The 25,803-nt window shown below is 35.7% G+C and overlaps 1 long non-coding RNA gene across 3 annotated transcripts in view; it reads right to left on the bottom strand.

Annotated features, from left to right (window-relative positions):
- Positions 1-25,803, bottom strand: part of LOC111560502 — a 415,346-nt gene that overhangs the window by 82,070 nt on the left and 307,473 nt on the right. For all 3 annotated transcript variants that reach the window (XR_006598075.1, XR_006598077.1, XR_006598076.1), the window contains one exon: positions 15,377-15,483. This is a non-coding gene — a long non-coding RNA (uncharacterized LOC111560502). The remainder of the gene's footprint in view (positions 1-15,376; positions 15,484-25,803) is intronic.

Raw genomic sequence — 25,803 nt, 5'->3', positions numbered from 1 at the left:
ATAAAACAGAAATGAATAAAAATGGTTATCTAAAGATAGTGGGAACAAGGTAAAAGAGAAAAAGAAAAGAATAAAACCTTTTTGATTCATATACTTGCATACATTATATGTAATATTTGATACACTGTAAAATATATAGCATATATTATATAGTATAGTACCTATTAAATAATGAATTAATATGAACATATTGATATATTTATTAAAATACATTAATGGTATATTAATATGTTTTAAATGTGTATGTTTTAATAAACATATACTTTAATCTATGTATAGTACTTAAATTTTATAGATAAAATATTTAATATACACTGTATATTATTTAATGTGTGATCCCTATAAATTCTTTATATAATCAAAAAATTAAAGTAAGCCAAGAATATAAAAACATTACAATTGAATACAAATAGAAACAAATGAATTTAACCATATATCAGAATTATAACTCAAATGCACATGCATGCACACGCACACACACACACACACACACACACACAAATCTAAGTAACTTTTGAATATAGTATTATGACTATAAACCCCTATTGGGATATATTTTAAAGACAAAAGGATTTTTTTTAATTTGAATGTTACTTAGCAAGTTTGCTGTTGATATAGTGGTATTAGTGTAGCAATTCTAAAAACATCTTATGAAAACATACTGATGTGCTTAGGAGTGGGAAATGTAAGATTCATACATGGACTGAGAAAACAGTGAAGAACTCTGCAATGTAGTTATCAGAATAAAAAATATATATGTATTTACATGTACATATACATATATGTGTACACATTTTTTTTCTAGCCTACACCCTGGAAGTGTGTAGAAATGATATGCACCCCGTGAGCCCAGATGCTGGTTTCTTTTTAATGTTTATTTATTTTTGAAAAAGAGAGAGAGACAGAGTGTGAGCAGAGAAGGGGCAGAGAGAGACGGAGACACAGAATCGGAAGTGGGCTCCAGGCTCTGAGCTGTCTGCAGAGCCCAACACGCACTCGAACTCATGAACAGTGAGATCATGACCTGAGCCACCGAGGCGCCCCATGCTGGTTTCTAAATTCAATTCCCCACTAAAAGGAACTAAGAACCTTTGGAGAAATGGTTGCTTCCAGGCGCTGGGCATGGAAAATATAAGGTGAACTTGTAATATCTTGCTGAGACAGAAAGCAAGGAAGTAAAACAAGAGGTAGAGAAGAAGAGAACGTTCTTTCTTAAAGGGGTCTATTAATAAATGTAAAATGTCTGACATAAATAGAAAATCATCCTTTTGCAAGCACTAATGTAATAACTGATTCAAGAAAGATCAGCATGAATGCTAGAAATATTGAATGAAATTTTGAGTACAGGATATTCATATAATCTTAAAGTGTCACCCATGGTTACCTATCAATTGCAAGAGAACAGGATACCTTTACAGTGGAAGAATCTCAGAGATGCCACCTTAATCAAATAATTAAAGTTAGCATCAGCAATAAAGGGAAAAGTCAGTATTATATGTCTCCTGATTTAATACAGTGAGAAAGACACAAGATCATCTCTATAGTGCTCTTGACAATAATATCTAACTTGATTCCAGTAATATAGAAATAATCAGTAGGAAATTATACAAAACAACAGGCCTGGACTTTTTTTTTAAAAGTCCCAGAGTAATGAAAAATAAGAGAGGGATTGTTCTAAATTAAAAGAAATTAAGACAACTGAGTGTATTGAATAATCTCTGATTAAATCATGAGTTTTATCAAACTACTGAAAATGAAATTTAAAAACTGAATGATGAGCTTATCAAAAATAAAATAACTATAAGGGATACTAAATGGATAACTGGGAAATTTTTAATATGGGCTGATATCAGGTAATATTTTTGCATTGATATTCTATATTTTGGATGTGACAATAGCATTAAGGTAATGAAAAAGAATGTCCTTGTGAGGAGATATATGTTGAAGCATTTAGGGGTGAATTATGGTATCTGCAACTGATTTTCAAATGGCTCAAAAATATATATCTATATATATGAAAGAGAGATTACAAAAGCAGTAACCTGGTTAACCACTAGTGAATCTAGATAAAAAGCATGTAAGTGTTCATTACATTATGTTTTCAGTTTATCCGTAAGTTTAAATTTTTTCAAAATAAAAAGCTAGAAAAAATTTAAAACATTTGGCATTAATAAACTAAAAAAGTCATTAACTTGGAAAGGTTTAGAAATGATTTTAAGCTGCACAAAACTATCCAAGGTATCATAATATAATCACAGTCAGAAAATTTAACAGGGTCTTAGCACCTAAATAAGAACTATGAACAGGGAAGCATGTGCCATTTGGTTAGCACATCATTACCTTTATATTAAAAAGATATCATACGATTTCACTCATGTGGAATTTGAGAACTCAACAGCTGAACATAGGGGAAGGGAAGGAAAAATAAGATAAAAACAGAGGAGGCAAATCATAAAAGTCTCTGAGGGTTGCTGGAGGGGAGTTAGGTGGGGGGATGGGTTAAATGGGTGATGGGCATTAAGTAGGACAGTTTGCGGGATGAGCACTGGGTATCATATGTAAGAGGTGAATCACTGGGTTCTACTCCTGAAGCCAAGACTATGCGGTATGTTAGCTAACTCGAATTTAAATTAAAAAATATATATTCCTCTCAAAAGTAGAAATACAATTTTCTCATATATTGTCCTCATCCACCAAATACATGTAGTAATTCAAAAGAATGTTCACTCTTTAGTTAACTGTAGGAGTGTACTGTAGATTTTGAAGTAAAGAGAAGCTGGGCTGAGGTCTTAAATTTAATAGTAGCAAAATCACTAATTAACTTCCACCTTGGCATCAGGGAGCCCTGGCTTCAAATCCACACCTATTACTCACTAGACTTGGAGTCACCATCTAAGTTGTTCAGATTGCGTATTTCTTATCTGTAAATGTGAATATGAACACCAAGTTCGTTCCTGGCTCTGAAAAATTATAGGCTAAATAATAGATATATAATAGCACAATGTCTGGCCAAATTAGGGGCTCTATAAATGTTAGTTGAATCTGAATCTGGTATTGTCTAACAAAATCAATGGTGTAACTTATTTTTGACACTTGAACTTGGTTCTTTCTATATTAATATAGTCATTGGTGCTATCTCCGAGAGAGAATACATTGAATTTCATGAGTATGTACTCCCCAGCAGAGATATATCTTCAATTAAAATTTGTATACAATGACAGTTCTGAAAAAGGCACAAGGCCATATGTAAACTAACAAGAAATTCTCATCCATAATTGATCCACAAACAGGCTTTTAATTAATGCATTTTTCTAATAGCTATTCAGCTGTGACATCAGCACAATTGAAATTAAAACGTTTTAAAATATTGTTATCCCCATTATATAAATATACCTAGAAATAATTTTACCTTTTATAAGTTTTCCTCTTGTGATTACCCTTTTTTTACAGAAATTTGCCCAAACTATCAGAATAGAGTTATCTAATATATGAATGAAGGAGGTGGTAATCTATCTAACATATTTTGAGAAATGTTATGGCAGAAAGATCCCCAGACCCCTCCACCTAAAGATAACAAAAAGGCGGTACAGTGGATAACTCTGCAAAAAAAGATGAAGAGTTGAAAAGCCCCTCCCACTCACAAAAATATTTTAATTATTGGCATCTTTTCAAAATATGCTCCTGTGGGAACAGGTGTATAAAAAGAACAGCGAGTATGAGAAGAAGGCAAATCTTCTAATTCACTATTTACCCAGAGGCTAAACCACATCACATAAATAGTAGATTACAGAGCCAAAAAGAGCACCTTGAGTGGCTGAGCTGTAGAGAAGACCCGTTCTCCCACCTACTCATATTAAATGCACACCAGTCCCTGTTTGTAACCACTGATTTGTGTGGACATGTGGTTTTATAAATGAGGAAGAAGAGAAACATTTGTATGGGTCTAGAAGCTACCAACTCAGGTGAGCTAAGAATAATGGAGGACATGGCATCCATTTCCTGTCTGACCCATCCAAGTGTGAGCCCTTGATTCCAGAGGTTCCAGAGGTAAAGGCAAGAAGGTGACAGAACTGTCTTATGAGATATTTACTGTGATTCTTAGAGGGCTTATAAGACAGAGGCTGCTGCAATGTCTTCATGAGAGTCTTTGTGTAACTCTTGACACAAGTGAAATTGTTTCCCTCCACTCTGCATTTCCGTGGCATTCTGAGGGCTGGCAGCTCTGTGGGCAGCCACATCTGAAGAAGACAGGCAGGCAGCTGTCAGCCTAGGCAGGAGGTGCAGCTCTGTGAAGCAGTTCTGTGGGTGGAGCCTCCAGAGTAGACAACAGCATGGGAGAGAAAGAATATTTGGTCACATGGGAAAACATGGGATTGTGAGCACATGTGAGGTCTCTGTACCATTAATTTATATCACATGCTGCCGTGGGGTTAGTCTTCCTCAAAGAACCCTTTCATCCTTTAAAAAAATGTTTTTTAGATATTTCTATACTATAAGATAAAGAAAACATTTAATCACAACCTTCCAAAAATCAGGCCTCAACTAATTTCCATTAATTTTCTAGAAGACTTAGAAGACTCTCTGCTATAATTAGTGTTCCCCAAATATGTTTGCTACTCTCTCTCCTCCCAGTCCCTCACCTTTGATTAAAATACATCATTTCCTGGATGTGGTGTATTGCCTCCCACATTCCCCTCCTGCCCTCCTAAATACAAACCAGGTCAAGTACCATCAGCTCCATAAACCCTTCATAGCCTTCAACAAACCAAGCAGTGGATCCATTGCTTTTCCAAAAATATGGCATCAATTGTCCATATTCAGATATTATGCATTGAGAACTGGAAAAAAATAGTTGAGACTTCATCAGCTATCTATTGTCTGGGAACATCTTTTCTTCTGCTGCTCATTTTATATTTGGCGTTTGTACTTTAGTTTGGCTTTCTCATTTAGAAAGTAAGTTTCCTGATGATAGGGCCTGTGTTATTTTATTTTCATCTTTTCATCTTCCACAGTGCTTAGCATAGAGGTTTTCTAAATATTTTTGGTGCATAGATTAATTCATTTATTCAGCATGGTATGGAGGGAAAAAATAGAATATTTGGGGGTGACAACTGCACTACATTTTGAGATGTTACTCTATTCTGCCCAGAAAATCTCTTCCTTTTTAATCTTATATTTCTAGTAATCAAGGTAAAGTCAAATTAGCAGGTCATAGTCTGCGAGCATTTAAAATTCCCCACCTCACGAGGAAAATTATCAAAGAGATAAAATGATCATGGACACCTCTTCTTCCTCAGGTTTACCAAGACTGAATACATGGCAGGCTATATGTAAAGTAAAATCTATCTAAACGAAGCACCATCGTCTTCTTTTTATTACCCATTATGAATACGTTTAAAGAGATTTAATAATATAGATTTGCCAGGAAACTTAAGCTCTAAATAAGTTCTTTATATTTCTCTTTAAAATGTATTTTTATGTGCTAAAATAAAGACTCTTCTCTCCAAGTTTGTCATTGATTAGTCAACCGCACTGGCAGAAAGAACTAAATGTTTTGCTTGGTCTTCCGCCTCCTCATTCACAAAGAATCAAAATTATAGTTATCGCGTTAAAACAATCAGCTGCTTAAAACTCCCATTTATGTGAGGCAGTCAAAGATTATTGAGAACTGATGGTTATTAAACATGAAATTATAGGATTTGTGTTTGATTTTAATAGTCTCTCATGTGCATCAAAAAGAGTTGCTTCCTCTTATTGTATGAAACCTTGCCTCTTTTATTGTTTTACTAATACATTAATGCTATAAATACTTATGTCATACAATGTACAATAGGAAAAAGTCTCTTTGTTTATCATTAGCATGAGAAATCAGCCCTATGTGCAATTCAACACATTTCAAGACAAAAAGAAACCACCGATCTCCAACCTCCAGTGCAAGAGAAACTAAGCAGAAAGAGTTGCCTCCTATGTTTTTTAAAACAATATATAAAACTAGATGGATGGGGAGGGAAGGCAAAGAGTTGATTCGCGTGACCAGGGTGAAAAGAAAAACAAACATTATAGTTGCAAAAACATATATTCCATAACAAGTTCTTAAGACTCCCAGGTGCAACATCAGCATCGCTCGAGTCTCGATTTTTATTGTAATCTTGTGGCTTTTTATTTGTAACTTATATGAAAAGAATCATATTGATTGGGGCAGATTTAACTCAGTAAAACCTATTCTACTGAGATTGTCTGTGCTAGGTGATTTTATCAAGTTCTCTTTTGGTTTCATTTTCTTCCTCATCCCTATTCCCAGGGGAGGCTGCAGCCCAGCTTGCAGAGCAAATTGCCCTAAATTGAGTTCTTTCTCTGGCATAGACAGGGCTGCCTTTGGCTCCTCGGCTTGAAAACTTTATGCATTCTTTTTTCCTTCTTCCTTAACAATCGCCTTCCCTTTTTCCAATTAAAATGGAGAAGTTTGCACCGGTACCTGCTCCCAATTAAATGAATACTGCATTACCAGCCGCACTCCCGGATCTTCTTTACCCTCCCTTCATTAGCCTTATTCCTCTGAGGCTGCCTGGCTGTCTGCCAGGGACTTATGGCAAGAATTCAAAATCTTGCACACTTTATCCCCTCCAAATCATTCTTGAATATAAGCAGTCTGCTCCTTAGGCCCAGCATGAGAAATCCAAGAACGTGTTCAAAATGGATAGGGGGTGGGGAGGGAGAGGAGAGAAAAATGATTTATTTAAAAGGCAAAAAGCCTATGCAAAGGAAGACAAGCTAAGAGAGGTTAAGCTTCCCAGTTAATTGACCTTAGTTTCTTTTTTAAAAGCCTGAACAGGAAGAACAACAAATGACAGTTCGATGGCCTTGCTTTATTTCTGAGCGCCTTCGTGCCTACAGGAAGTACATCATCATCTTCACACCTCAGGCATGCAGACTCCCCAACGCTCAGATTATGCACCATGACCGAAAAAGCCAACCTCGGAAGCTTAGGCAACTGCTTTTTCATAAAGATCAACGTGGAATTTTCCAACAAATGTGAGTGCTGTGGGGCCATTGCATCAGCCATCCTCAACTGACACTCAGAATCAGTAAGTGTGCGTCAAGCTGTCATCAATGATGACCCAGGTGTCAGGCCACAGAAACAAACAGGCATTCTGTTTGTTTCCACTGCTTTCAGAACTGTGGAAATTCTATTTATGGAGTCTTTGAACACATTTTAGCAGAATATGTGATCAAACCCAAGTTCTTGTACAGACTGTGTGGCCTTGGGCAAGTTAATTAACTTCTCTGAGTCTCATGGTCCTCATTTCTAACAGAGGGACAATAACTATCTAGCACCAAATGCTAGATAAGGTAAGGGGTACATGTAAATTACTTAGCCCAATTCCTGTATGGTACACAGGTGTGTAGCATGGTACACAGCTAGTGTAAACTCTTATTATCGTCACTACTAGTGTTGATATTAAGCAAAAATATACCATATTATCCAACAGAACTTTTGGAGCCTTTCCCAGAACATGGCAAGGGCTAGGGACAACTGGTAGATGATTTTTAATTTTACAAAATGAAATTAATGTGCTATTGGACTCTCCAAAGCTGACCCTTGTTTGGCACAGACCCCAGCACAGTGATGACCTACACTAAGGTCATTATTAGAAAACCTATCACTTAGTGGTAATTATAAGTCATCAAATTCTTTAAGCACCTTAGAAAATATATAGTCATTGTTGACTTTTTCTAAGGACAATACATGATTGCATACTTTAAAACATTCATCCCAAAGTCAATTTGATTCAGTTCTGAGAATTAATAGAATTTAATTTATCTCTTAGTGAGAAACTTTCAAGGCATGCCATAGTGCCACGGTTTACCACTTTAAAGCAAGAAGAGCCATAATTACTAAATATTTTAAGTGATTATATTGATGAAAAGACAAAAAGAAACTGTACATTTATGAAAGGGGATAAATATCATAATCACATTTGTACTGACCATTTTTATCTCCCAGAACAGACACAACTCTTTTCTCTACACAAGCTGCAAGATTATTGCCTGATTTGTAAGAAATACACTGTGTTGTCTGAGAAACCCAAGGCAGCAGACATATTCTCACTACAGGAAGGTACTCTGTAAGTACCATTTTTTTTTGATTCATCAAATCCAAGTCCAATTTCCCACAGCACTTTGTACAATTATAGGAATGCAAACATTGGAATAAGAGAACTGGAATTATATTCAAGCCTCACCTTTTTCTTGCTATATGCAACCTCTAGAAAGTTACTTTAGCTTCTCAGACCCTCAATTCCTCAAATATAAAATAGAGCTAAATAGCTGTAATGTGAAGTCATTGTAAGAATTATATTTGAAATGTTTAACTTGAGCCATAAAAAGCTCTCTACTTTTACCATCATCATTATCACTATGATTATTGTCAAGTTTTTTTACTTTTTAAAGCTTAGTTCTTACAATAGGGAAAGAACCTGAAATATTAAGTAAGAGATTTTGAAGTATGTCATCAAATGCTACTGGAACTGCATTGAACCCAATAGTGGTAACACACACTCAATGGTTTAGATCAAGCATATTTGAGGGAAACTAAATTGGTATGGGTTTTAGAGATACAGTTTTAAAGCATGAATTGTGAGTCTACTACATCCAGAAATTATCTAAATTGTTTAACAAAAAGACATAATCACATGCACTAGAATGTAAGATATAAAAAAGGTTACATAGCAATGGCAGTCAGGACTTAAGCTCAGGTTGGCCAATTTGAGGTAAAGGTCTCCCGGGTGATATTTATACTCATAATTCAGAGAAGTCATATTACCCGGTTACATGAAGGGAAAAAAAATTTCAATAAGAGAGTATGGCATTTTCCAATGTTGTACTATCACAGGCATTTTTAAATTACAAAATAATTTTAAAGAAAAATTTATTCTAAACCTGAAGTATCACAGGTATATTCCCTGAAAACAGCCCCCTTGTTATCGGCTCCTGCCTTGGTTCATGGCACTATCATCCACCCACGTCAGAAATTTGAGAGCCATACTGATATTTTTCCCTTCAATAAGTTACTTGTACTAACAATTATATTTCCATAACATTGACCAAAGCTGAATCTTCCCTTCAGTCTTTGATCATACTACCTTAACTCAGAGCCTCACTGGCTCAGGCGTGAACTCCCAACTAGTCTCCTTTACCATAGCTTTCCTACTCATTCCTCACTCCACATTCTATTCTCTGTTCTTTCCCATTCTCATCAAAATGACCTTCCTAAATGGTCGGGTTGTGCTACTCCCCAACTTGAAACTTTCAATCTCATGTCAGACTCACCTCGGCCATCCTCCTATATGCCTGTCTCTCTGCACTCATCCTCAATCAAAGCCCACTCTCATTCCCCATGCCTTCTGTGTGTCAGCCATATTTTTCTTCATCTTTGCCCGTTGTTCTTTATACCATTCTTCTGGGGCGCCTGGGTGGTGCAGTCGGTTAAGCGTCCGACTTCAGCCAGGTCACGATCTCGCGGTCCGTGAGTTCGAGCCCCGCGTCAGGCTCTGGGCTGATGGCTCAGAGCCTGGAGCCTGTCTCCGATTCTGTGTCTCCCTCTCTCTCTGCCCCTCCCCCATTCATGCTCTGTCTCTCTCTGTCCCAAAAATAAATAAACGTTGAAAAAAAAAATTATACCATTCTTCTAGTCTGCAATGCCATTCTCTTTCCCACTCAGTCTAAATATTCCTTTAATGCTTGAAAATGAACTAATGTAAGTTTTATAAAGACCTATTAGATAAAGGTTGTCTCAGTTACTGAGACAAGTATGTTAAAATCTCTTTAGATTGTGGCTTTGTTGATCTTCCATGCAGTTCTATCCATTTATGCTTTATATATTTTTATATAATATTATTATGTATACATAATTTCTATATATATAAGCATATATGTATTTATATGTTCCATTTAACTTTATATTACTTTAAAGTCTATTTTGTATAATAATGGTACAGTTACAGCAGGTTTCTTCTGGTTAACATTTGGGATAATTTTTCCATCCATTTACTTGTTCTTTGCTGTGTCTTTATGTTTTAAGTATGAATCTTTAGGTTGCATACAACTGGGATTTAAAAAATCCAGTCTGACCATTTCCGTCTTTTAATTGCAGAGTTCACTCTGTTTTCATTAATTGGGATTACTGGCCTATTTGAATTTATTTCACTTAATTCATGCACTTGAGACTGACCTATTTGATTTTCTTTTCTGTTTCTCTGTGTCCTTAATTCCTACCAGAATGATTTCCTAAGCAACTATAATATTACAAGCATTATTCTGGGCATTGGAGATCAGAGCTAAAGGGGATAGACAAAATCCTTTCTCTCAAGGAAATTACATTCTAGTGGGAGAATACAGACAATGGATAAGTAAATAATTGAATAGTAATTTAAATAGATGTTAATGAAGATACAAAAAAATCATGTTCTATTCTTATTGTCCTTAATCTTTTCAGAAAATCAGTTTTTCTACCCAGGCTACAAATGTAGCTTTGTGTGTCTCTCCTTCTATTTCTCCTCTTCTGATACATCTGCTTCACTAATATTCTTATAATTCAAATATTACAAGCTTAAAGCCTTCAGTGTCTCCCTGTTGACTACTTCACTGAGCAAAAATACCTTAGCCTGACATTCAAAGTCCTCTACAAAATGACTTAGCCTATGTTTTCCAGCTCTTTCTTCTATATATCCTTATATCCACTATTCTACTCTCCAGCCAAATGAACTAGTTAATTCCTATTACCAAACACATCTAGTTATTTTTTGTCTTGCCTCTTACTCCTCTTTCTCATCCTTTCCATTGGATTAACTCTCCTTTCCACTATCTTTCAAACCATAATTTGAAATATTACTGACCCCCAAAACACCCTTCATGATTCCATGATTCCATATATTTGTGAGTTCTCTCTCTTCTGAATTCCATAGCACTTACTATTTTTCGCCTTTTTATAAGGTACCATCCTATTTTTTTCCACTTATTGTAGTGTAAACTTCTTAATGACAGGACTTTTTCTTACTCATTTTGACTTTTAAACAGTACTCAGTACAATGTCCTGAAAATAACACATGAGCAGTAAATATTCTTTTTTTTTCTTTCAGGTTTTAATTTAAATTCTAGTTAGTTAACATATGGTGTAATATTAGTTTCAGAAGTAGAATTTAGTGATTCATTGCTTACATACAACAACCAATGCTCATCACAAATGCCCTCCTTAATGCCCATCACCTATTTAACCAATTGCACTACTATGTATTTACCCAAAGAATACAAAAATACTGATTCAAAGAGGCACATGAACCCCAATGTTTATAGCAGCAATATTAACAATAGCAATATTATGGAAAGAGCCCAAATGTCCACTGACTGATAAATGGATAAAGAAGTTGTGGTATATATATATGATGGAATATTACTCAGTCATAAAATAGCAGTAAATAACTCTTGAATTAAATTAACAAATATGTCTAAGCCTGGCCACTACCTTATACTATCCATCTTTATCCTATCAGGTAAAAATGCCACTAAATGGCCAAAATATAAAAAATTATGTTGCCTCATCCTGGAGAAAAAATTTTTTTGAAAAGTAAAACACCTCAAATGATTCAAAAGCTCTGGTTAAATTGTAAAAACTAAGTAGGCAATAGAAACATAGTGAAATATATCCATATTTACTTATAGTTCAAGTAATGAGCAAAAGTACATCTTGCTTGCTGGGAGTGGGGGAGGTAGGAAGAAGAGAAGAAGAAAAGACTGGGGAGTAATTACTTCAGATATGACATATTAAAAGTTCCTTGAAAATGTGGACACATTATTAATACATTCATGCAACATTTTTCAAGAAAACATGTATGGAGTACCTACTACCTGCAAAGCAAACACTGTGCTAAGCTCAGGGAGTACAAAGATGAATAAGGCTTAATATTTGCCTTTAAGTAGCTGGAGCTTAGTGAAAAAAAAAAAAAGATAAACAGAGGAAAAGGTAGTATCACAACAGAAGGATCTACAAAGTAAAACTGGAGAACTCAGGCAGGAGGCTGTGTAAAGGTTTCAGGTGAATTAGCTATTCTACTGAGAAAACAGCATGACAGCTGGAAAAGGCAGGCCTTTATGCTTTCATAATATTTATGCCCTCTCCTAACTTGCAGGTATTATAGTGATAAACTGATAATATTTTAAATAGCATTAATGTCACACTATAGAGGTATCACTATCTTTTGCACGTAAGATACCTTACAAACTTCTGATTAAGCATGACGGTGGATGCATGCATTTACTTATTCCTTATCCTTACAAAACCACACTAAACTGAATGTGAGAGAATTTTAAAACTTATAAATCTAAAGATGAAAAATAGGAGAGAACATACCAGATAAGCAATATCAAAAACATTTCTGAAATGTTGGAAGACAGATGGATGAACAGTGACTGTTACCAAACCAGATAAAGCTGAAACCTCATTTTAAATTGAAGCCAGTAAGAAACTGGCAATTCTACCAAAAAGCCCAGAAACTCTCAAGACACTAGGTGCCTCTGAAGGTATACATATGTATATATGGTATATATACTCTGAAAGTATGTGTATGTGTGAGTATGTATGTGTGTGTGTGTGTGTATACATTTATATACGCACAATATACATTATATGCATACATATAATGGGGAAAGAGTGTATGAATGAAACAAGAGGACTACTTGAAAGACGACTACTACCTAAGACATAAATAGATGCTGGATCCCTTTCCTTACCCCAACAGACGATCAGAAGTTTATACTGTAGAGATTTGTATAGTGAATGACAGGGTAAGATGTTTTATTGAGTAACAGGGGATGAAGTGCAAAACCTTGTATTGAACAAGGAGAATTGCAGGTCATTTTCTGGCTGTGTCCAGAACATGGACCACTAGGCGTTCACTCTCCAAGCATAAAATTGGAGAAGTCCTCTCTAGACAAATTATAAGGTCCAGAGAAAACACATAAACCACGAGATGTAGGGGCTCCAAATTAAAAAGCTATGTTACCACCTTATTACATGGTAGTAAACCTTACCAATTAATGCATTTCCATTATAAATAGGCTTTCCAAATAAGTATGAGGTCCTTACTCTCAAATATAGAGACACAGCCAAGGATCACCAAACACATGGAGAAATCTTCTAGCATGAAAGAGAAAAAAAACAGATTATGGAATATGAATGGGGTCAGGTTTCTGGACAGAAATATGAAAACTAAAAGATAATTAAGGAAAGTTTACGAGGTTTTGATGCATCTCATGTATTAACATGGAAAGGGGTGATAGTTGAAGAATAAACACACAGATTATTAAAGGGAAAAGATACGGAAATATGAAAATTCAAAGAAGTGATTCAGTGTGTTCACCGGCTGATCCAAAAGCAAATTCCATCACTTTTCAGTGTTGAAGGCATGGTTGCAGGAAACTCTGAAGGAAATATTTAAAATCAATTCTATTGACAAAGTTTTGCTAATTGATTTATTTGAAAAGCTCTTGAAATATACTGACATACTTCTTTATTGACAACTAGATTATGTAGAAAGAATTGTTGCTTGTTGGAGGTGTCATTCGTACCTGATTCTCATTATGGAGATCAATGTCACAAATGTGCCTCTCTCTTTAACATTGTGGAGCAAAATAAGAAAATGAACTGTTATGTTTAACCTTTCTCCTAAAATAAAAAACTGGCTAGAAATTAAAATTCTAGCCATAATTTTCAGGTCCCCTGAGTTTCCCCAAAAGTCTTACAATAAAACTTTAATTTGGGCTAGTTTTTAGTGGCTACCTATTCCCTGCAACAATCCCTAACTGGGTATGTGTAACAAAGCATACACAATATAAATAGAACAAGATTTCATGGGAAACCTCCATACTTAGCTATTTACTGATTGTTCTTTAATTAAAAGCACTTGATTACATTTTCATTCCTACAGGAAGAGTCTGCAAGTATAAAAAGAAACACTTTCTCCTTCACCTCAATCTAGACTCAACTCAAATCTTCCCAAAACACTTCAAACATACTAGCTCATAAATTCAGACTTCATCAGGAAGCCCGGCTGCCACGGGAAATTGGCCTTCTGCTTTGGGTAAATCAAAAGGAGAAAGACAGAAAGTTACATTGTGGGTCAGGAATGCACAAGAGGCTCAGTATCCAACTAAGAAGTGAAATAGATTTATTTAGTGAAAATAAAAAGCAACCTTTTATTTCCAAAACCAACCTCTTTAACTTTACATAGAGTTAGTCAAATTATGCTATTTTCCAAAATTAAATAAATTTGACTAGGTTATTATTCAGCCCCTTTCCAGTTTCCAACAAACGAAGCAAATGTTCATCACAATGCAATGAAAACTCAGTAACGGGCTCAAAATTCACAAACTTTTGTCCAAAATAATCATCTGAATCCCTAGAAATAAGAAACACAAAACCTAACTCTTCTCCTCCTCCTTCTCTATCTACTCAAAATAACCCATCCCAAAGCAAAACCAACCATTTGCACAATGATCAATGGTACAAATATATATAACAATCCCCAAATTAATTTCCAGAAGCACCAAAAGTTCCAAATTATGGATGGAAACACTAAATTAACTAGAAAATGTTTCAAAGTTCTGGGTTTCTTTAGAGAGGATAGTACCCTGTCTCAAGAGCAGAGAGAGGGAATCTTAATATGTAACCTTCTTTAAAACTGGACGAAGGGGATGCTAGTATGCAATGGGAAAGTTTCCTATATGAATAAATTATATGGTCTATAATTTGCTAATATTCAAACTATTTAATAATGTACTGAATTTTTTTTCTTTTTTAATTTTATTTATTTATTTATTTATTTATTTATTTCTCACTGAGGTAAACCTCTTGGTTTTAACTCAGAGTCATGTCCATCAAAGCCTTTCTGAGGCAAAGAATGAGCCTGTACACATAAGACAATTCCCCAAGGAAGATATTTTCTAATCTTTTTTTAAAAATTTTTTTAATGTTTATTTATTTTTGAGAGAGAGAGTGAGACAAAGAGTGAGTGGGGGAGGGGCAGAGAGAGAAGGAGACACAGAATCTGAACCGGGCTTCAGGCTCTGAGCTGTCAGCACAGAACCTGACATGGGGTTCAAACTCAGGAATGGCAAGATCATGACCTGAGCTGAAGTCAGACGCTTAACCGACTGAGCCACCCAGGTGCCCCAGATATTTTCTAATCTTAACCAAACATTGCCCTTCCCTCCTGAGTCTAAAACTACAGGGTAATTAATTCCAATACAAGAACCATTATAAAATCATTTTAGAAGACCCTCGACAAGGGTAAAATTGGCCTCATTATCTCAGTGTACTCACACATTTTGTGCACAGGCTCAGGACATAAGGAATCAAAACCACCTCTGATGCTTCTTGACAGATTGGAGATGAACCGGATTCCACAAGGGTGCACACGCCAAGGACATCTAGAAGCCAAATGACAAAAAATTAAAATTTACAGATTCTGTCTGTGCAGACACAGGAGCAACTCTGATATTTTTAAACTCTGAGTGTACCATCAAGAGAATCAAGTCCATTTTTTGTTATGCTTTGTTATTTCAAGACTTCATCAAAAATAGCCCCATGCCCTGACACCAGATCTTCTATGTCAGAAACTTACTCCTCTGTAATTTATGTTAGCCTCAGTTTTCATTTCAAGAAGGATAGAATTTCAGATAAGATGTTGGCTTTTCATGAAGATTTATTCAAACATTTCATGAATTTTATAATTAAAACTTTAATTCATTTGCAGAAAGAACATCTTAAAATGTCTAATAGAGTAGTTAAGAAGACAAGCTTTGAGAAACTGGTATGAATTGGAATAGTTTCTTGCAGATAAAAATGGAATAATAATAGCACCTACTTCATGATGGAGATGCTAGGATTAAAATTAAGCATAGCATTTGACATATGATATTTTAAAAATATGAAATTTGTTATTTTAATTATTAGTTCCCATTCACTCAAAATTCACATACACTTAAGAACCACCTTTCTTACTCCCTTTGCAGGTAATTACTCCTTTTTAATTAATGAAGGCAATTACTTTAGAATATTTTCCCATAGTCAAAGGAGAAAAGCAGAAAGCTTTAATGAAAACAAAACAAAACAAAAACAAAGAACTTTCAGTGAGCTAAGGGACTACCTTAAACCTGAAAATCAAGATTAAAAAAATCAGTAGCAGGGTCCTCAGAAATAAAATCCAACAACTGCACAGCACTTTGTAACATCTAGTAAAAGCATGAGACCAAGTGCTAGGAGCTGCACTACGTCCTGTCAGTTCCCTCTACTTCATGCAGTGTCACTAGACACGTACAGCAGACTCCTTAGTTCTTTATTTTCCTGAGTTTCTCCGAAATCAGAATCAAACAAAATGCTTCTAAGTGAGTAGTTTATTTGAATGCAGTCCCAGAAAGTATGATCAAGGGATAAGTGGAACCAGAAGGAGAACAAATAAATACAAGGATGTATAATCAAGTCAGTGCAAGCCACTGGTTGCTTCACTAAGAAGCCTTATGGAACTGCCTTTAGAACCTTGTCCTCAAAGGAAGAAAAGGGGAAACATTAATCCACAGGCTCCCATTCCACAAAGGCCAAAGGGCACTCTGAATGTTGCCACCTACATTGCAACTCCAAGTTTCTCATATATGATTGCCAAACAGGTTTCTACAGGTGGTCTCATGCCATGTGTGAGTGAGACATTATTAATTTGCATCTACATAAAATAAGCCAAAGCCTGACTGCAACTGACAGTAACAGCCACAGTTGAAATAAGTGTTGAGAATTTAAAATAATGTACTAGAGTTGAGCATACAAAAATCAATCAACGGTGCCTGAATGGCTCAGTCGGTTAAGCATCCCACGCTTGATTTTGGCTCAGTTCATGACCTTACAGTTTGTGAATTCAAGCCCCATGTCAGGCTCTGCACTGACAGTGTGGAACCTGCTTAGGATTCTCTTTTTCTCTCTCTCCGTACCCCTCCCCTGCTCAGACACACTCTCTCTCTCTCTCTCTCTCTCTCTCTCTCTCTCTCAATAAATAAACATTAAAAAATTAAAACAAAAATCAATCAGTGTAATACATTACATTAATTAGAATGCAGCAGGGGAAAAAAAACAGGTCCTGGTTCAAGACAGCAACATAGGGAGACTCTGAACTCACCTCTTCCACAGAACACACCAAATTATACCTATTAATAGCACAATTCCTCTTGAAGAAGAACTGAGGGCTGACTGAACAGCTACTAAACAACCAAAGATAGAGAAAATGGCAAGAGAACAGGAAGAGAGAACGAGACAAAGGGAACCCCCATCCCTGAGCTCCTAATAGCAATGGGGAAGGATTAGTACTGAGGATACTGTGCCTCTATCGTTAGGCACAGAAAAAAAAGCCGTGGTTGAAAAGAGCAGCTAGCACTTAAAAGGGACAACACAACTCCGCCAAGTGGCAGAGGAGATGCAAGAAAGCTCTTCAGAGCAGAGGGACTGGAGACCATGTGGTTTATGCTCCCACCTCACTTTAAAAGCCTTGACCACAGCAGGGTCTGGACACTGTCAGGCAGTCCAGTCCTCTCAGTGAGTTTGCCACTTCAGAGAGCCCAGGGTCCATAAGCACACACCATCTGCCCTGTGTGCTCGGACACAGAAAACAACCTACAGTTTTATGGGATTGGAGGGCGCTGTTGTTTTACTTTTTAAAATTTATCTTGCCTTTTTTTTTCCTCTCTCTCTCTTTGGTTTTATCCTTTTCTTATTCTTTTTTTGTTTATTTCTTCTGAATTTTTTCTTTTTTTATCCTTTTTTAAAAATGTTTTTCTCTCTTATTATTCTACTTTTTTTTACTATTATTATTTTTTAATTATTCCTTCTGTAAAAAGCCATGGTTTAAAAGAGTAGCTAGCACATATATACACAGCTCCGACCAGCCAGCAAAAGTCACCAAGTGGGAATACACACGACCACTCCTTCAACTTTATAAGTAGCCATTTTGCCTAATCCATAGAAAGAAACAGAAAATCAAGCAAAATGGAGAAAGGATATGCTCACAAAGAAAGAACAAGAAAAAACATTCAGAAAAAGAACAAAATGAAACAAAGTTAAGCAATACATCTGCTAAAGAATTTAAAGTAATAATTGTAAAGATACTCAGTGGGCTGGAGAAGAGAATGGAAGAACTCAGTGAGACCATCAATAAAGAGAAAATAGGGGCGCCTGGGTGGCGCAGTCGGTTAAGCGACCGACTTCAACCAGGTCACGATCTCGCGGTCTGTGAGTTCGAGCCCCGCGTCGGGCTCTGGGCTGATGGCTCAGAGCCTGGAGCCTGTTTCTGATTCTGTGTCTCCCTCTCTCTCTGCCCTTCCCCCGTTCATGCTCTGTCTCTCTCTGTCCCAAAAATAAATAAACGTTGAAAAAAAATTTAAAAAAAATAAAGAGAAAATATATTTTTTCCTAAAGTTTATTTTATTTATTTTGAGAGACAGAGAGAGAGTGCCAGCAGGAGAGGGCCGGGGCTCAATCTCACAAACCATGAGATCATGACCTGAGCCGAAAGTAAGAGTTGGATGCTTAACTAACTGAGCCACTAGGATACCCAAGATAGAAAATATTTTAAAAAGAATCAGAGTTGAAAAATACAATAACTAGAGTAAAAAACACACTAAAGTGAATCAACAGTAGAATGGCAGATGCAGAAGAACATATCAACGATCAGAAAGACTGGGTAATGGTAAGTACACAAGTTGAATGGCAAAGAGAAAAGAATTTTTTTAAATGAGGATAGATTAAGAGATCTCTTAGCAACATCAGGTGAATAAAAATCTGCATTATAGGAATCCCAGAAGAAGAGAGAGAGAAAAATGTAGAAAACTTATTTGAAGAAATAATAACTGAAAACTTCCTAACCTAGAGTGGGAAGGGAATAGTAGCACGATGTATTCAAAGTGCTAAAAGGAAAAACAAAACAAAACAAAACAAAACTACAACTATGAATACTCTGCACAGCAAGGTTATCATTCATATTTGAAGGAGAGATAGTTTCCCAGATAAACACAAGATAAATGAGTTTATCATCACTACCAGACTTACAAGAAATGTTAAAGGGACTTCTTTAAGTGGAAAAGAAATGGCCATAACTGGACATAAGAAAAATATGAATAAAAAGGTGTAAAATATGAGTACATATACATAAAATGTGGAGAAGCGAGTATTAAAAGAAAAAAGACTTTTTTTCTTTTTCTGTTTTTTTTTTGCTTTTGTTTGTTTTTTGTTTTTAGAATGTGTTTGAACTTAAATGACCATTGAATTTATATGAACTGCTATTTATTTAGGATATTATATATGAATCTCATGGTAACCACAAACCCAAAACCTTTGATAGATATACAAAAAATAAAGAGAAAGAAATCCAAACAAAACACTACAGATACTCATTGATCACAGAGAGCGTAAGAGAAGAAGAAAGGAACAGAAAGGATCTATAAAAAGATCCTTTTTGTAGAAAAACAAATGTTTAAAGTGATGATAAGTATACACATAATTATGTTAAATGTAAATAACCTAAACTGTCCAATCAAAAGACACAGAGTGGAAGAATGGGGACAAAGGAGAAAAGACCCATCTATATGCTGACTCACCTCAAACTTGAAAAACCCACAGTTAATCATCCTGAATGGTGCAAAACTGACAGTTTTCAGGAACAAGACAAGAATGTCCATTCTTGGGGCGCCTGGGTGGCGCAGTCGGTTAAGCATCCGACTTCAGCCAGGTCACGATCTCGCGGTCCGTGAGTTCGAGCCCCGCGTCGGGCTCTGGGCTGATGGCTCAGAGCCTGGAGCCTGTTTCCGATTCTGTGTCTCCCTCTCTCTCTGCCCCTTGCCCGTTCATGCTCTGTCTCTCTCTGTCCCAAAAATAAATAAACGTTGAAAAAAAAATTTTTTTTTTAAATAAAAAAAAAGAATGTCCATTCTTACCACTTTTATTCAACATAGTACTAAAAGTCTTAATCACAGCAATCAGAAAAGAAAAAGAAATCAGAGGCATCAATATTGGTAAAGAAGTTAAACTTTCACTATTTGCAGATGACATAATACTATACATAGAAAATCCTAAAGATTCCACCAAGAAACTACTAGAAGTAATAAATGAATTTAGTAAAGTGGCAGGATACAACTAGCACTTAAAAGGGGCAACACAACTCTGCAATACCCAGATATTGGTAGCGTTTTTATACACTAGACAAAATTGCAGAAAAGGACATTAAATAATCCATTTACAATTACACCAAAAACAAGAAAATACCTAGGAATAAACTTAACCAAGGAGGTAAAAGATCTGTACTCTGAAAACTATAAAAAATTGATGAAAGAAATTGAAGATGACACAAACAAATGGAAAGATATTCCATGCTCATTGATTGGAAGAATTAATATTGTAAAAATTTCCATGTTACCCAAAGCAATCAACAGATTCCATGCAATCACTGTCAAAATACCAACAGACTTTTTCACAAAACTAGAATAATACTAAAATTGTATGGCACCACAAAAGACCCCAGATAGCCAAAACAATCCTGAGAAAGAATAAAGCAGCAGGTATCACAATCCCAGATGTCAAAATATACTAAAAAGCCACAGTAATCAAAACAGTATGGTACTGACACAAAAATAAACATACAGATCAATAGAACAGAATAGAGACCCCAGAAATAAACCTCTATGACAAAGGAGGCAAGAATATACAATGCAGAAAAGAAAGTTTTTTCAACAAATAGTGGTAGAAAAATTGGGCAGCTACATATATAAGAATTAAAGTGGAGGGGAGCCCGGGTGGCTTAGTCAGTTGAGTGTCCGACTTCAGCTCAGGTCATGATCTCGTGGTTGATGAGTTCAAGCTCCACATTGGGCTCTCTGCTGACAGCTCAGAGCCTAGAGCCTGCCTCGGATTCTGTGTCTCCCTCTCTCTCCACCCCTCCCCACTAATGCTCTGTCTCTCTCTGTCTCAGACATAAACAATAAAATTTTTTTTTAAAAACTTAAAATGGATCAAAGACCTAAAAGTAAGACCTGAAAGCATAAAAATCCAAGAAGAGAGCACAGGCAGTAATTTCTCTGATATAGGCATTAGCAACATTTTCCTAGATATGTTTCCTAAGGCATGGGAAACAAAAGCAAAAATAAAGTTGGAACTACACCAAAATAAAAAGCTTTTACACAGCAAAGGAAACTATCAACAAATCAAATAGTAAACCTACTGAATGGAATAAGATATTTGCAAATGATATATCTAATAAATTATATATATTATATATAATGTATATATATATTATATATATAATATGTAATATATATCCAATATATAATTATATATCCAAAGTAAAGAATTTATACAACTTGACACCAAAAAACCCCAAAAATTCCAATCAAAAAATGAGCAGAGGTCCTGAATAGACATTTTTAAAGAAGATATTCAGATAGCTAACAGATACATGAAAAGATGCTCAACATCACTAATCATCAGTGAAATACAAATCAAAACCACAATGAGTTATCACCTCATATCTTTTAGAATGGCTATAATCCAGAAGACAAGAAATAACCAATGTTGGCAAGGATGTAGAGAAAAAGAAACCCTTATACACTGTTAATGGGAATGTAAATTAGTATAGCCACTGTGGTAAACAGTATGGGGGTTCCTCAAAAACTTAAAAAAGAAGGGCACCTGGGTGGTTCAGTTGGCTGAGTGTCCCACTCTTGATTTTGGCTCAGGTCATGTTCCCAGGGCCATGGGATTGAGTCCTGCATCAGGCTTTGTGCCGAGCATGGAGCCTGCTTAAGATTCCCTCTTCCCCCTTCCTAGTGTGCTCTCTCTTTCTCTCTAAAACACACACACACACACACACACACACACACACACACACTTAAAAATAGAAATTTCGGATCCAATAATTCCACTACTGTGTATTTACCCAGGGAAAACAAAAGCACTAACTCAAAAATATATGTACCACCATGTTTATTGCAGCATTATTTACAATAGCTAAGCCATAGAATGGGAGCAATCTACATGTCCATCAACAGATAAATGGATAAGAAAAATATGGTATATGTTGGTCACACACACACACACACACACACACACACACAGACACACACACACACACACACACACACACACACACACACACACCACAGGAATATTACACACCCATGAAAAAGGATAAGATTGTGCCATTTGAGACAACATGGATGGACTTAAAGGTTATTATGTTATAAATCAGACTCAGAAAGACAAACATCATATGATTCCACTCATAAATGGAATCTAAAAAAAAGAGGAATCAGAATTATAGAGAGATAAACTGATGCTTGTCAGAGGGGAGCAGGATAGGGCACTGGGATAAATGATTGAAGGATAATGGGAGATACAGGTTTCCCAATATGGAATAAGTAAGTCACATGAATAAAAAGCAGAGCATAAGGAATATAGTCAATATTATAATAGTGGTTTAATGGCTTATATGGTAGCTATACTTGTGAACATAACATAAAGCATAAACTTGTCAATTCACTAAATTGCACACCTTAAATTAATATAACACTGTATGTCTACTATACTTAAAAAATATTTTAAAGGAGGATAATAATATAAAAAGAACATGATCATCTCAATTGATGAAGGAAAATGATTTTGTGAAATCTAATATCTTCTCATAATAGATATATTCAACAAACTGAGAAGAAACTTTCATGGTAGATAAACATAATAAAGGGAATGCATGAAAAACTCATGGCCAAAATAATACTCACTAATGAAAGACCTAAAAATTTCCTCCTAAAGTCAACAACTAGATGAGGATGCTCACTTCACCATTTGAATTCAACATTATACTAGATACTCTAGCCATAGTAATTGGTCACATAAAAAAAAATCTGTCCAAATTAGAAAAAAATATTTTTATTCACAGATAAAGCTTGACTGTAGTCTGTGAAAACTCCCCTTTGCCTATGCCTGCAATCATCTTTAGGCAAGACTAAATGTTGTGCAAGTCACAGTTGAGCATTCAATAGCATTGCCTTGGATGGGAGGGAAAGGATAATAAAATATATCTTTGACTGTTCTCTGCTTCTTATGATGCTGAAACTTCCATCTCATTGTACATTTAAAAATAAAAATAAGATTAGGCCTAATACAAAGGTCAACTCTAAATTTTCCAGGAATGCAAAATAACAACTAACTTCTTCAACTCCCAGAAGCCATGATTCTATAGAGACCAGCCGTCAGCCTTTATCAATCTTCCCACAAGACATCAAGCACCCTTACTGCTTGGATGCCTGCTAGAAAAGTCTTTAGAGCACCCTTTTGGTTTTATCCACCCAAATAGCTTATTACAAAAGAGCAACCTATTCATGCCTCTCTACTGTGGCACAGAAAGGAAGAAAATTTATGTGTGTGTGTGTGTGTGTGTGTGTGTAAATCATATACATGTATATATTACACAGGCAATTTATAATTTTATCAGCAACCCTGAATGAAACTATTATTGTTTGCTTTGTAAAACAGAAAACTGGGGATTTAAAATAACTTGCTAAATGTCACAGTATACATAGAGGACTACACTAGTATTTGGATTCACTCTATGTGACCACAAATCCTGTATTCTTTCCACTCTAGCACTCTACCAATGAGGCCAACACCTAAAAAAGAAAAAAAGAGGGAAAGAAAAAGCAGTTATATCACGTTTATGATTACAGAACAGTTAACAGATTTTTAAAATTTGGATCCATTAAATTAATTATGTATCATTTCTTAATAAACACCCTTAATCTGCTAATCAAAACATATGTAATATGAACCCATTTTCCACTATGGTTGAAACACAATTTATTCATATTAAACAGAAGCCATGTTTTAGCCCCTGCTTCTTTCCCCGATATAAAAGATGATCATATACATATACTGTATAGATACTCTTCTCAACACAGCTACAAAAGGCAATTAAACTGAGCTTAATAATTTTGCAGTTTTGCTTGCAGCCTCAAAAGGAACAAGGCTATGTGTGTAACCCCCTTTTTATGGGATCTTACTGAGATCAGAAAGGAATAATTAATCATTGATTAAGGCACAGTAAATCTCCCACACACTAAGACTAATTTATTGAGCTATAAACCACAGTGAAATCACTTGTGTGCTATCGTTCATTCATGCACAGAAGAAAATTATAGATACCACTTAGAAAAAAAATACTGACAACAAGGAATATTTTGTGTTTATTTTAGATTAAGAGCAATTGAACATTCACCCATTCAATACCAACACTAAACACACACACACACACACACACACACACACACACACACTCTTTATTAGTAATATGCTCATTTTATTCACTCATAATTCTGTTTAAGAAAACTAATATTAAGGGGCACCTGGGTGACTGAGTCAGTTAAGTGTCTGACTCCTGGATTCAGCTCAGGTCATGATCTCACGGTCTGTGGGTTCCAGCCCCGCAACAGGCTCGGCACTGACAGTGAGGAGCCTGTTTGGGATCTTCTCTCTCTCCCTCTTTCTCTGCACCTCTCCCATTTGTGCTCTCTCTCTCCCTCAAGACAAATAAATACACTTAAAAAATAAATTTATTAAAAAAGAAAACTAATATTAAACAGTCTGAAAATACAGGGCATCAGATATTAAGAAAAAATCTATGCCTTGTACTTACAGTAAAAACAACCATTAAAGAAACACATTGTATGTTTGACTCTGCAGCTAGTGAGTACAAGGCTAAAATGGGTAACATGCATTTAAAATTTCTCACTAGAGGTATATAGTATGTGCAATTAAAGAATCATTACTGAGTAATTATCCATTTATTATGGGTACATTGCACACTAGAATTCTGAAAAAATAATAAATAAATAATTGTGCTCCTTTAATAGACCTTGGAGCTAAAAGAGAAAACAAAGTCACAGAATTTAAAGAGATGAATGTAACTGCATATGCAAACATATTTGACACTTCACATAAACATAAATTTATTCCTTTAAACTTCATCATGTGTTAACTGAACCCACAGCCATAGCCAGATATGGGGAAGAAACAGAGGTGAATGGGAGAGATGCCTGCCTACATGTCTAATGGCTCTTAATGCATAAATTTTTAAGGGCATATGTATATGTATACCAAAAAGGCAGAGATGAACAAGCATAAAGAGTGATGAGGGAGGTGCTAAGGATTTAGTGGTGACCCACTAGCCCTCAGTATACAATGATACTACTCAGCTAATAATATTAACAATTCCTATATTTTCATGCAGCTTCACTGAGGTACACAATAAATCACACCTTTCATCTCTACTAATAATCCTGAATCTTTGATCTCAGAGACCCACTATACTGCTGCCATCCAAATTTGTTTTAGCTCTAACTCAATGCGGAAAGAGGACAACTAGTTCCTAACTTTGACTGATCCGCTACTTCTGACCTCCCTGATAACATCCTTGCACATACAAAACCATGCTTTCTAGTCCTATTTAGGACCTAGATTATTCTTATTGCTCAGAGACCCTGTAAATAACACAAAGGGAGACTACATATCCCAGCTTTCCTTGCAGATAGAGGGGACACGTAACTCAGTTATGGCCAGTGGAATGTTGGCTGGAAGTGATGTATGTATGCCACCTTAATCTCTGGCTCCTAAAGCAGGCTGCACAAGGCACCACCCTTTTTCTATACATTGCCTGTGGGACAGCAAGA

The sequence above is a fragment of the Felis catus genome, chromosome B2 (assembly GCF_018350175.1).
Source record: "Felis catus isolate Fca126 chromosome B2, F.catus_Fca126_mat1.0, whole genome shotgun sequence".
Taxonomy (NCBI): Eukaryota; Metazoa; Chordata; class Mammalia; order Carnivora; family Felidae; genus Felis; species Felis catus.
The sequence above is the reverse complement of the archived record's forward strand: the minus strand, read 5'-3'. Positions and strand labels throughout refer to the sequence as shown.